This window comes from Protopterus annectens, chromosome 9.part0 (genome assembly GCF_019279795.1).
Source record: "Protopterus annectens isolate FY-2018-M chromosome 9.part0, PAN1.0, whole genome shotgun sequence".
NCBI lineage: Eukaryota > Metazoa > Chordata > Ceratodontiformes > Protopteridae > Protopterus > Protopterus annectens.
Genome location: NC_056743.1, coordinates 726,229,755 through 726,241,884, shown reverse-complemented (window position 1 = coordinate 726,241,884; position 12,130 = coordinate 726,229,755). Strand labels below are relative to the sequence as shown.

The following is a 12,130-nucleotide window of genomic DNA, read 5'->3' as shown; positions in this document are numbered from 1 at the left end:
AGGTTTTTCAACTTGGTTTTCAAAGTGAAAGTAAAACAGTACGGAAAGGTAGGAAGCCTAACAGGGAAAACAGTTAAGTGGATTCGTTTTTAAAGCTGCATGGGTGACTTTTCGAGGCTGTATCAACGGACAGGGACTAAAAGAGAGACAGCAGGTTGAGCAATTGGCTTTAATATCCCATTGTTGTCCTTTAAATAAAAGCATAAGCCATCACTAGTTAACCAATTAAAACAAACCTTCAGCCTTAAAGTTAAAACAGAGTCTCAGATCTTACTACATCACCATAAGCATCTTCAAAAACGACAGTAAAATGCCCTCCTGAAAATTACAACTTATAAAGATAGCACTATACTATCTTTCAAGCGCTTTTAATTTCAGGATGCATTTAACTGAACAGTAATCATTCAAACCAGGGAAGGCATAGGCATTAAGCCGTAATTGCCATAGCAACTCCCTTTCTTCTAATTTTAAAGTCCATGGGCCTCCCCTAACATCCCTGGAACTTGTTCACTAAAAAATACTGGAAATAATGATCAGGGTTCTCCATAATGTGTTTTGTTAGTTCATTCAAACTATTTTGTTTACCTATATTATACTGGTGCTCATAAATTCTTTGTTTAAAATGTCGCTCGGTCTCTCCTACGTAAAAGCTAGTGCACAGTTGGCACTTAGCTAGGTAAACCACCCCTTTGGTGTCGCAGTTAAATTTACCATTAATGTTAAAAATACTGTTGTTTACCTGAAATTTGTTTAGTCACTTTAATATGTTTACAGAATTGGCACCGTCCTTATTTAAACATACCAGTATTTGGTGTAAAGGGTTTAAGTTTAGTCTCCAACAACCCTTTTAAATTCCACCCCCTTTAAAAATCAATCCCGGGCTATCCGAGAATTCTGTTCATTTGTTTTTCTCCCCATCCTCTGTGATATTTTTATTCCGTGTGTGTTTGAGAAAGAGTCTGTGTAGGATCATGTCTGAAAAAGTCAAGCCTACAGGGTTTAAAAGATGCTCTTCTTGTGGGCATAAGAGCCTTAACTCTGACGCCTCAAGAAGTATGTCTGTTGTCTGGGATCCGACCACCTCAATGCTGATTGCCTCATTTGTGCTGCTTTTAGTCCTCGAGTGCTGGCGGATCACTGGAACAAATTGTTGAAGTGTATGGCCCAAGGGATCCCTTTATTTCAGGCTCCCCTTCCTCCAGTGGCCACAAAGAGCCCAAGAGGAAAGCTTCCACTGCCTCCCCGGGTGCTTCTGCTCAACAGCCATCCAAACATCTCAGACACTGTGAACTGAGATATCAGGATCTGAAGCTGTCATTGACTGTTTCAGATCTGATGGCTCAGGATCCGTGCATTAGTGCTGAGGTCTCCTTGATTCGGAGACCCTTGGATCCTACCACTGTTTCCTCTGTTCCAACGGCTCCCTTAGATCAGAGATGGGCATGTCCACTATTGTTGGAGCTGATCTGTTCATTGGATCCGGTCCTGATTATTGAAGGCTGTCCGACAGATTTTTCCTGGGATCTGAAGCATTTTGCTCCCTGACGCAGGAGTCATTCCTTCGGACGGGGGCAGAGCAGGGTGGTGGCAGGATTCAAACAGGGTTCCCCAACCAGTCAGCTCGTCGAGATCACCATCTCCAAGATTGCCTTCTCCTGTTCTGATCCCTTCAGTTTTGGAGCCTCAGGACCTGGTTTACTCCAGAGAAGTGTCAAAAGATCCTGGAATTCATGGATTTCCTGCTCTGTCAGGGTCCCTGACCAGCTGTGTCCCACTGCCATCAGAGCAGAGTGGGTCTCTGCTCCAAGAGGTCAGCACTGGGTCCCCTGAGGAGGGGTTCAGATCCAGGTTTTTTGGATCGGTCCTTTCCTTTTGGGGCTTCGTCCTTTGACAGCTGTGGACTAGGACCCAGGGTTGGTTCCACACCTTCTTCCCTGGTGTCTTTGGCAAATGGGGACAGGGACAGTGTGTCCTGCAGTCCTTTGGCCTTTCAGGTATTAGAGCAGACCTTCTTCAAGACTGGACGTGCATTTTCCCTGTGCCGGGTATGTCCCAGTACAGTACAAAAAAAAACACTTAGACTACCCCATATGTCCCTTATGAAAACGCAGAGTCCCTTATTAAAAATGGGTCCCCCAGTTCTATGCCAGACCATGTCTCCTTTGGAGACATTCTAGAGCTTTTATAGCAAAAAGGCAGATGGTCTCACCAACCCCTGTCTTCAGAGGAATCTGTGTTCCTGAAGGCTTTCAGGATGGGCCCATCTACGTCCTGGGTCCCAGTATACCCCCGCGGATGTGCTCATCAATCTTATTGCACGCAGGGAGTGGAAGGAACCAGACACTGTGGAACCAGTTTCCAAGAAGGCTGACAAGTTTGAGTCTCCTCGCAGACAGAGCATACTGGAGCAAAGGAGTACCAATTGATGCTATCAGGGTTGCTGCAGCCACAAAAAAAGGAGCTGGCGGAACAGCATCCATCCCCTGAAGTTTGAGTCTAGGGCGATCTACAGACACAGGAAGCACATTTATGCTTCAGCCATGTTCGCGCTGAGAGCTGTTAATTACTTGGCACACTTTATCTGCCTTCAAAGAGGTCTGGTTACTGAGCTAACCATGGCCGTTTTAGAGTTGATGCCAGCAGAGGACCTTAAGGTATCTCCCAAGCTCAGTATTATTTCGTCTATCGCTAATTCCTTGATGAGGTTGATCTCCAATGCAGTGGAGGGTACTTCTCGAGCTGTCAGTGCAGGCATTGCCATGAGGAGTCACGGATGCGGTTATGTGGAGCCCTTCAAAGCATCTTTTACCAATTCCCTCTTCAGTGGTTCCACGCTCTTTGGACCATCAGTCAAGGAAACCTTGACTCGCAGTGAGCAGGAAGGGAAGATACGGTTGGTGGTCGGAATCAAGCTTTTTACCCCCAAAAGTTCCTTTTACAAAATCCAATGGGGAAGTAAGAAGCTCTGGTTCTAGAAGTCTCAGCACTCCAGATGATTCCTCTTCCAGAGGCAAGGGAAGAGGATTCAATGGTAGATGCTGCCCTAGAGGCAGAGGGGGGGGTCCTCAGAATCAAGGCTCCATGGAACCTTTTCTCTGATGAGCCCTTTCAGTGCCTCTGAACCCGTTGCCCGACTGTCCTTTCCTGGAGGCAGTTGGGGGTCAATTTTTGTTGCACCCAAATGCCTAGACATCTGTAACAACGAATCAATGGGTGCTCAAAATCACGTCCAGGGGTTATTACATTCCCTTTTTCCAACCTCCTGCAAATCCTAAGAGAGTTCTTACCGATGTGCCGCCCAGTTAGAGAGAACTGGCCCAAAAGGAAGTTTTAGCACTTCTAGAAAAAAGAGCCACCCAACAGGTCCCTGGGGGACAAAGAGGAACCGGAACTTATTCTCACTTCTTTTTGGTACCAAAAAAGACTGGGGACCTATGTCTGATTCTGGACTTCAGTAACTCGAACTTATTCATCAAGAGGTCAAAGTTCCGGATGGTCACTGTTCAGTCAGTTCTGCCACTGTTGCAGAAGGACAATTGGATGTGCTCCATAGTCCCCCAGGATGCCTACTACCATGTCAAAATAGACAAGTGTTCCAGGAGGCACCTGCGCTTCCGAATCAGAGCCAGTCATTTTCAGTTCAGAGCCCTACCATTTGGACTCACCACAGCCCCCATGGGGTTTACCAAATGCTAGGCTGTAGTAGCGGTTCACCTGAGACTACAGGGATTTCAGGTCTTCCCATACCTGGACGATTGGCTCCTCATGACTCTCATGAGACATAGACTGATTTCCATCACACAGTATCTTTTGGAGATGTTGCAAACACTGGGAATTATAACCAGCATGGCGAAATCAAAACTATCTCCTGTGCAAACCCTAGAATTTATAGGGAAGCATTTCAGCACCGTCACGGAGATTGCAGATTTACCTCCTCACAGGGTGGACTTTACCAGGCAGCAGGTCAGGTCCAATAGTAAAAGAACAAACTGTCCAGGATCAATTCCACAGAAACAAGTTTAATAAAACACTCTAGCACTTTGGCCTGAGCCTTCAAAGGAGAATACAAATATGTACTTCATTCAAGTTTATATAATAAAAAACAATTATACAATTAATTGAAAATAAATCATTTAAATTAAACCTTTCAGTTGCACTCAACATTAATACCTCTAGGAGTTAAAGTGCAAACTTCAATATAAATAACATTTCTTTGTATAAAAGTTTTTCTCTGTCACCACCATATTCATTACTATAAACTTGCTCCAAGATAGTACTTTGCAAGCAGGTTAGGTCCATCCTGACTGTTAAGGCGCACCTCATTCTCAAGGCCTTAGGGTCCATGTCAGTGGCCATTTTTCTGGTGCCTCTAGCAAGATATCACACGCAAGTGCTTCAGTGGACACTGGCAGTCCAGAGGTCCATTTCTACATCACTCGATGTCCATGCCTATTTCATTGACACCTGTTTGCTGACGACAACTACAGTTGTGGATTCGGTCAGATCTCTTCCAAGGCAGATCATTTTCTCTCCCCCCCCCCCTCCACACTTCCCTGCTGGGGTGGGGGGTCATTTTCAGGACAAAACTGTCCAAGGCACGTGGTCCCCCACAGAGACCAAGTTGCACATAAACGTTCTAGAGACGAGAGCAGTTCTGGCATTGCAAGCCTTTCAGGACTGCCTTCCTGGGAACGATTGCAATTAATACAGACCACATGTTACTGATCTGGTACATGAACAAGCAGGGGGGGACAAGATCATATCCGCTGTGCAGAGAAGCCATGAGTGTGTGGGAATGAGTGATAATTTCCAGTTGGTTTCTTCTTGCAACGCACATACCCGAGGAGTACAACGTCTTGGCAGTCTCAGCTGGTCCATCCTCACCCCACATGAGTGGTCCCTGAATCTATCAGTGGTGTCTCAGATACTCAGCTAGTGGAGCTAACCTTGCTGCGACCACTTTGCTTCTCCTTTGAACAACAAATGCAGCAGGTACTTTGCCCTGATTCCCCCCCGAGGGCCAGTCCCCAATGGACGCTGTAGTCCACGATTGGGTGTTATTTATGCGTATCCTCCCATCCCGTTGATCCCCAAAGTACTGCAGAAAACCCACAGAATGAAGTGTTCCATGATCCTCATTGTCCCCTTCTGGCCTCGTCAGGTGTGGTTTCCCTTCTTGAGGTCTCATCTGAAATATCCACCTTGGATATTGGATCCTGCTCCGGATCTAATCTCTCACTCGTCAGAACAGCAACCACCCAACCTGCTATCCATCCATCTAGCCACATGGTTTCTCCTCTTCCCATGTTAGTAATGCAGTCCAGGCTAGCTTCCCTTGTCAGAAAAATTATTTTAGTATCCCAGAAACTGTCTACCCAAAAGGTCTATAGGAGCAAGTGGAAACATTTTTCATTCTGTCCTGCGGAAAGGAATCTTGATTTTTTTTTCTCAGCTCCTTTGCCAGATGTCATTCTCTTTTTATCATTCCTTTATCAAGAAGGGACCGAAGGAATCTTGATTTTTTTTTTCTCAGCTCCTTTGCCAGATGTCATTCTCTTTTTATCATTCCTTTATCAAGAAGGGACCGGTTTCTCTACTGTAAAACAACAATTAGCAGCCATTTCTAATTTTCATATTAATAATGAGCCACTAGATTATGTAAAGACTTCTTGAAAGGCATCTTTCTCCTTAGGTGTTCTGTCAAAGACCCAGCCCCCCCCCCCCCCCCTTGGGATCTGACTTTGATGTTGCAGTCTCACTCAAAGTACTTTTGAGCCAGCAGATTCATGTGGTATTAAATTTCTGTTTTGGAAGACTGCCTTTCTTGTTGCCATAACTTTGGCTAAGAGAGTCTCTGAATTACAGGCCTTATCCTCCAAACCACATTATATTATTTTCCATAAGGACAGGGTGGCGTTGCAAACTAATCCTTCTTTCATGCCCAAGGTAGCCACTGAAACCAATATCAATCAGAGTATTCAGTTACCCATCTTTGTTCATAATCACTCCAACCAGGGCGAATATCTCCTCCATACTTTGGATGTACATAGGTAGTTGAGATTTCGTTTGCACAAGACTAAACCCTTTAGAAAACCAGACCATTTGTTCGTAGCTTTCTCATTTAACAGGCACAGCCCAGCAGTGTCTAAGGTAACAATCTCTAAATGGATTTCTAACTGTATTTCTACTGTTTACTCTCTTAAGATATTTGAATTTGTGTCGTCTACCTGAGGCTCATTCTCTTAGGTCATTTGCCACTTCATCAGCCTTCTACACTAGTATGTCCATAGATGACTTTTGTGCTGCAGCTACTTGGTCCACTCCTCACACCTTTGTTTCTCACTATAAAGTGGGTATGATTTCCAGAAACAGATCATTCTTTTGTTCCATGGTGCAGAGGCACATCCTTTCTTAGGGCCGCTCAGGATTTTGTCGTAGCTGGGGATTCTGACCCAGTTATGAGGAATAATAAAATGGATAACATCAGATCAGTAGTTATGTACTTACCATAACTTGGGATCTGTGTTATCCTATTTCATTATTCCTTACTTCCTACTCACCATCCCCCTTCCCTACTTCTGGAGGTTCTGCAAAGACTGAAGTTCAGGTTGTGGACCGTGGCTTATGCCTGTCCTGAATATGTTTGGAGATGTGTATTTTTTATCTTGGGGTACTCTGTAGTGTTCCAAAAGCAAACTTGATCTCAAGTGTAGAGAGTAGAAAGGGATTATGAGAGGGAGGAGCTTGAGCCTTGACTCTAGTCTGTACGAGTGCTGGATCGAATCTGACATCGGATCCAAGACCCAGTCGTGAAGAATAATGAAATAGGATAACACAGATAACATGTTATGGTAAGTACGTAACTACTGATCTGAAGTAGTTAACTTCATTTGGTCTGCAACCTGTGGGATACGGATCCGACCTCGGATCCGAGCCGGCAACTTTACAAAGCTTAGATCCGAGCTCCTACCTCCTCCCCTTACCCATAATCCCCTGCCAACCCTAACTGACCTCAGATCTAGTTTACCGCGCTTCTGGTCAGCAGCTAGCTTTTGAGTTCCTGGTTCGTAGGGTCTTCGTAGAGTTTGTGAGAAGTTTAAAACTTTTTTTCCTATTACTTTTAAGTGTACGAGTGTGTTGTGGTTAGGTTTCCCTTTGGTTAAATCCTTGTATTTAAATCTTTTTAGTTAAATTTACCCTCCCTCCCCTTCGCTGGTACGTAGTTCTGTGTGTGGTGTGTTTGGGGCCTAATGATTGTGTTTTCTTTAGAATGTCTGAGGCCCCAAAACCAATCTTTTCTAAGTGCACCGAGTGTGGCCATAAGCGCTCCCCGGCGGATGGCCACACTCGGTGCATCCGGTGCCTTGGGGTTGAACACCTTTCCTCTGGATGCACTATCTGCGGCGTTCAACCCCAGGGCACTGAAGGACCGGAGGTCTAAGCTGATCCTGGCGGGACTTCTGCCCCCGGATTCGGCTTCGGCCTCCGGTGCTTCTGTGGCCTCCTCCCAGGCTTCGGTGGCGGCCAATCCTGCCTCCCTCCCCCCGGCCGGGACTCAATCTCCCACTTCGGCGCAGGAGGAGAGGGAGGCCAGGAGAGAAAAACGGAGGGAGAAGCACCACAAGCGGCGGGCCGAGGCCTCCGCTTCGGCCCCCCGGCTAAGCGGGCTTCTCCCTCCACGGCTTCCAGGTCTCCTCCTCGGCTCTGGTCTCCATGCTTCTCACCGGGACCCGAGGAAGAGGAGACCCGAACTCCGTCTAGGTCATTGAGGCGGCACTCCCGGCCAGCCTCGGTGGCCTCGTCGAGATCAACGCGTAGTCTTTCTGAAGCTGATTTGGACCGGGGGATGCGAAGGTTCATCCAGGCGCAAATGCAGGTGGGAGTGCTCCTGCCTCCCCCCCCCCCAGCTCAACACCCTTCTTTGCCACGATAGCTCCTTCTTCGACCCGCTTCCCAGGTTCGGAGCGCTTGGAGCCGGGGGTGGGTCGGCGACAACAGTATCTGGTACTTCGGCTCCGACTCTTCCTTCGAGTTTACCGGATCCATCCTTGTCGGATCCGAGCTCTTGGAGCTGTGCTCTGAGATTCGGATCCGAGGGGTTTAGTGTGCCTTCAGCTCCTTTCAGGTCGGAGCACACTGGCCCTTCGGATCTGAAGATCTCGGCGCCAGCTCCGATCCATCCATCGGATCCGAGTGAGGGTCGGCTCTCGGATCCTAGAGATAGTGGCTCTCCCTCGGCCTTCGATGTGGTGGAGAGGGCTCTGTTGAGTGCATCCAGGCCCCTGCTCCCTGCTACGGTTCCATCCCGCACTCCCTCTCGTTTGGGTAGGGCTTCCGTCGCACGGCCACAGGGACAGCCCTGGAACAAGACGTTGCTGGTGAGTCGTCCTCGGACAGTCCCCCCGAGGGTGTTCCTCACAAGCGGAAATGTAAGAGGAGGCACGTGGACTTCCCCGAGTCCTTGACAGAAGACACGGATTTGGATGAGGGGGAAGGCTCCCCAAGGTCACCCCCCCCCCCGAGGATGTCTCCTTCAGAGACATCATGGAAATGCTTAGGATAAGAGGGAGGTGGTCTGCCCCCAAGGCTTCCTCGGACGAATCCATGTTCCTGGAGGCGTTCGAAGCAGGCCCATCTACCTCTTGGGTGTCCTCTCCGGCCGACCCCTAAGTGGACCTTATCACCACTAGGGCGTGGAAGGAGCCAGACACTGTGGAGCCAGTTTCCAAATGTCCTGACAAGATCCTAAGCCCTCCGACAGAACAATCCCATTGGAGCAAGGGACCCCCCGTAGATGCCATGTTGGTGGCGGCAGCCACCAAGAGGGAGTTAGCCCAAGAGAGTCCCTCGGTCCATCACCCGAGCAAGGAGTCTTGCTCGATGGACCGTCTCGGGAAGCGGGTCTTTAGTTCAGCGACCTTCTCTGTAAGGTCCCTGAACTACATGGCACGTGATTTGACTGCAGCGAGACCTTATCAAAGAGTACACTGCATCTCCCCCGGAGTCCATATCGGGAGAGGACAAACAGTTGTACTCCACTCGCATGGCCACTCTTAGGTCTATATCCTACACCTCTATGCGGCCTTTATCCCATGCTACAGAGGGAGCCGCTAGAGCTAGCGGAGCAGGCCTAGTTATGAGGAGCCAGGCCTGGCTCCGACATTGTGTTTTTGCGGAACCCTTCAAGGCGTCCTTTGCGAATGCCCCCTTCGATGGTTCTCCCCTATTTGGCAAGGCAGTTCGCGAGACTTTGGACCAGAGCGAAAAGGATGGGAAGACGTTGTCTGCCGTCAGAGTCCGCTTCTCTGCTCCTCAGAGGTCCTCCAAGAACCAAAAGGGACAGAAGAAAATGTGGTTCCGAAAGTCGCAACAATCCCAGTCCGCTCCGGACTCCCAGTTGTTCCGCGGCAGAGGAGGACAGGGTGGACGCCGCCCTAGAGGCAGAGGGGGCCCGAGGAACTTTGGGTCCAGAGAAGCCTTTTCTGATCGGCCCACGCAGCAGCCCTGAGGGGTTGCCCGACTGCTCCACTCTGGAGGCAGTCGGGGGGCGCTTCTCGAGGCACCTGGCAGCTTGGGAGTCCATTACAACTGACCGCTGGGTGCTTCGTATCATATCCAGAGGATACAGAATTCCCCTTTCTTACATTCTCTACACTCGTGAACACCTCCCCAATGTTCCACCCAATCAGAGGGAGGCTGCAGCTGCAGAAGTTCGGGAGCTTTTAGAAAAAGGAGCTGTCCAGCACATCCCCCCAGGCCAGTCCGGATCAGGTTACTACTCAAGGTTCTTTTTGGTGCCAAAAAAGACAGGGGACCTAAGGCCCATCCTCAATCTTTCCCTACTAAACCTGTCAGTAACCAAAGAAAAGTTCCGGATGGTCACTGTTCAATCTATACTCCCCCTCTTGCGGGATAACGACTGGATGTGCTCCATAGACCTCAAGGACGCGTACTACCATATATTGATGGACGAATGGTCCAGGAGGTTTCTCCGCTTCCGGCTTGGAGCCAGTCATTATGAATTCAGGGTCCTCCCCTTTGGTCTCACCTCAGCCCCCAGGGTGTTCAGCAAGGTATTAACTGTGATAGCGGCCCACCTGAGACTCCAGGGAATGCAGGTCTTCCCGTACCTGGATGACTGGCTCCTCACCGCCCCAACAAGGCATCTACTTTGCTTAGCCAGGGACTACTTTCTCAACCTTGCTCCGCAACTAGGGATCACTATAAACTCGGACAAGTCCTCTCTCACCCCGACTCAGGTGATAGACTTTATCAGGCCAGACTGGACACCAACAGGCAACTAGTCGTCTTAACTCCCGACCGGTTGCACACTTTCTTTCAGGTCTTTTTAATGACAGAGCTAGCTGTTCTAAGGTTAAGGTTCAGTTAGCAGCTATCTCTCATTACCACGTAGGTACTGAAATGGGCCCTTTGATTACTACAAAATTGTGCAAAACGTTCCTAAAGGGCATCTTTCTTCCTAGACCTCCAATAAAGGAAGCGGTACCTCCATGGGATTTGCCCTTGGTATTACAAGCCCTGACAGCCCCTCCCTTTGAACCGGCGTCTTCAGTAGACTTCAAATATTTGTCTTGGAAAACAGCCTTTCTTGTGGCTATTACTTCAGCCAGGAGAGTATCTGAATTGCAAGCTCTTTCTGTGAAATCCCCATACTTAGCCTTTCACAAGGATAGGGTTTACTTCAGGACCAGTCCCTCCTTCCTCCCGAAGGTAGTTTCTGAATCTAATATTAACCAATCTATCAATTTGCCGGTCTTCTTTCCTAACTACCAGAACAAAGGGGAGTACAGACTACATTCTTTGGACGTGCACAGACAACTTACATTTTACATTCATAGAACATCTGGTCATAGACAATCCGACCAGTTGTTCGTCTCCTTTACCAAATTTAATCTAGGTAAACCAGTCTTGAAGGTTTCCTTATCGAGATGGATTTCACAGTGTATCATTACAGCGTATCAAAATTCCGTCAGGCCCGCACCTCAAGGAGTTCGTGGCCATTCAAGTAGGGCTATGGCTACATCTGCCGCCTTTAAATCCAGGGTTTCCTTGGATGATATCTGTTCAGCAGCCACTTGGGCCTCATCTCATACCTTCATCAATCATTAGAAATTGGACATTACCTCCAGAGGGAGAACTTCTTTTGACTCCGCAGTGCTCCGGAATATCCTTCCATGAAGGCCACCCAAGGTTTAGGTAGCTGGGGACTCTGTCCCACAGGTTGCAGACCAAATGAAGTTAACGACTTCAGATTAAGAAGTTATGTACTCACCATAACGTTCCATCTGAGTAGGTAAACTTCATTTGTCTGCAACCGTTCCCCCCCTCCGTCCCCCTGACCTTCAGATGTGTTTCATGTCATATAGTGATGTACCATTCTGATAATGTAGTTAGTTATCCACTATAGTGCTTGCGGGCAAACTTGATCTGAGGTCAGTTAGGGTTGGCAGGGGATTATGGGTAAGGGGAGAAGCTAGGAGCTCGGAGCTAAGCTTTGTAAAGTTGCCGGCTCAGATACGAGGTCGGATCCGTATCCCACAGGTTGCAGACAAATGAAGTTTACCTACTCGGATGGAACGTTATGGTGAGTACATAACTTCTTATCTGGAGTAGGGACTTATGGTCAGCAACCTGTGGGTCTTGGATCTGATATCGGATCCGAGCTGGCAACTATTTATACAGCTATGGATCAGAGCTCCTAGCTCCTCCCCTCACCCATATTCCCCTGCCAACCCCAAATGACCTCAGATCTAGTTTGCTGCTCTAGAGTGTGTCAGCTGGATTTTGAGCTTCTGGCGATTTTGAGATAAGTGTTGCTATTTTATCTCTTTAGCCATTTTTTTCTGTCTGTAATTAGTGTGTGTGTATTAGGCTTCCCTTTAGTTCTTTTTTAAAAAAAAATTTAGTGTTACCCTCCCCTCGCTGGTCGTTAGTGTGTGATTGTGTGTGTTTGCGTTTGGGGCCTTGCGTGCGTGAGTAGTGTTTCTTAGTTTTGGGACATGTCTGAGGCCCCAAAGCCTATTTTTTCTAAATGCACCGAGTGTGGCCATAAGCTCTCCCCAGCGGATGGCCACACTCGGTGTGTTCGGTGCCTTGGGGTTGAACACCT

At 48.2% G+C, this 12,130-nt stretch overlaps 1 protein-coding gene across 1 annotated transcript in view; it reads left to right on the top strand.

The window, feature by feature from the left end:
- LOC122811485 (kinesin-like protein KIF18A) overlaps positions 1-12,130 on the top strand; it is a gene marked incomplete in the record, with an annotated part of 1,576,798 nt that overhangs the window by 1,269,275 nt on the left and 295,393 nt on the right.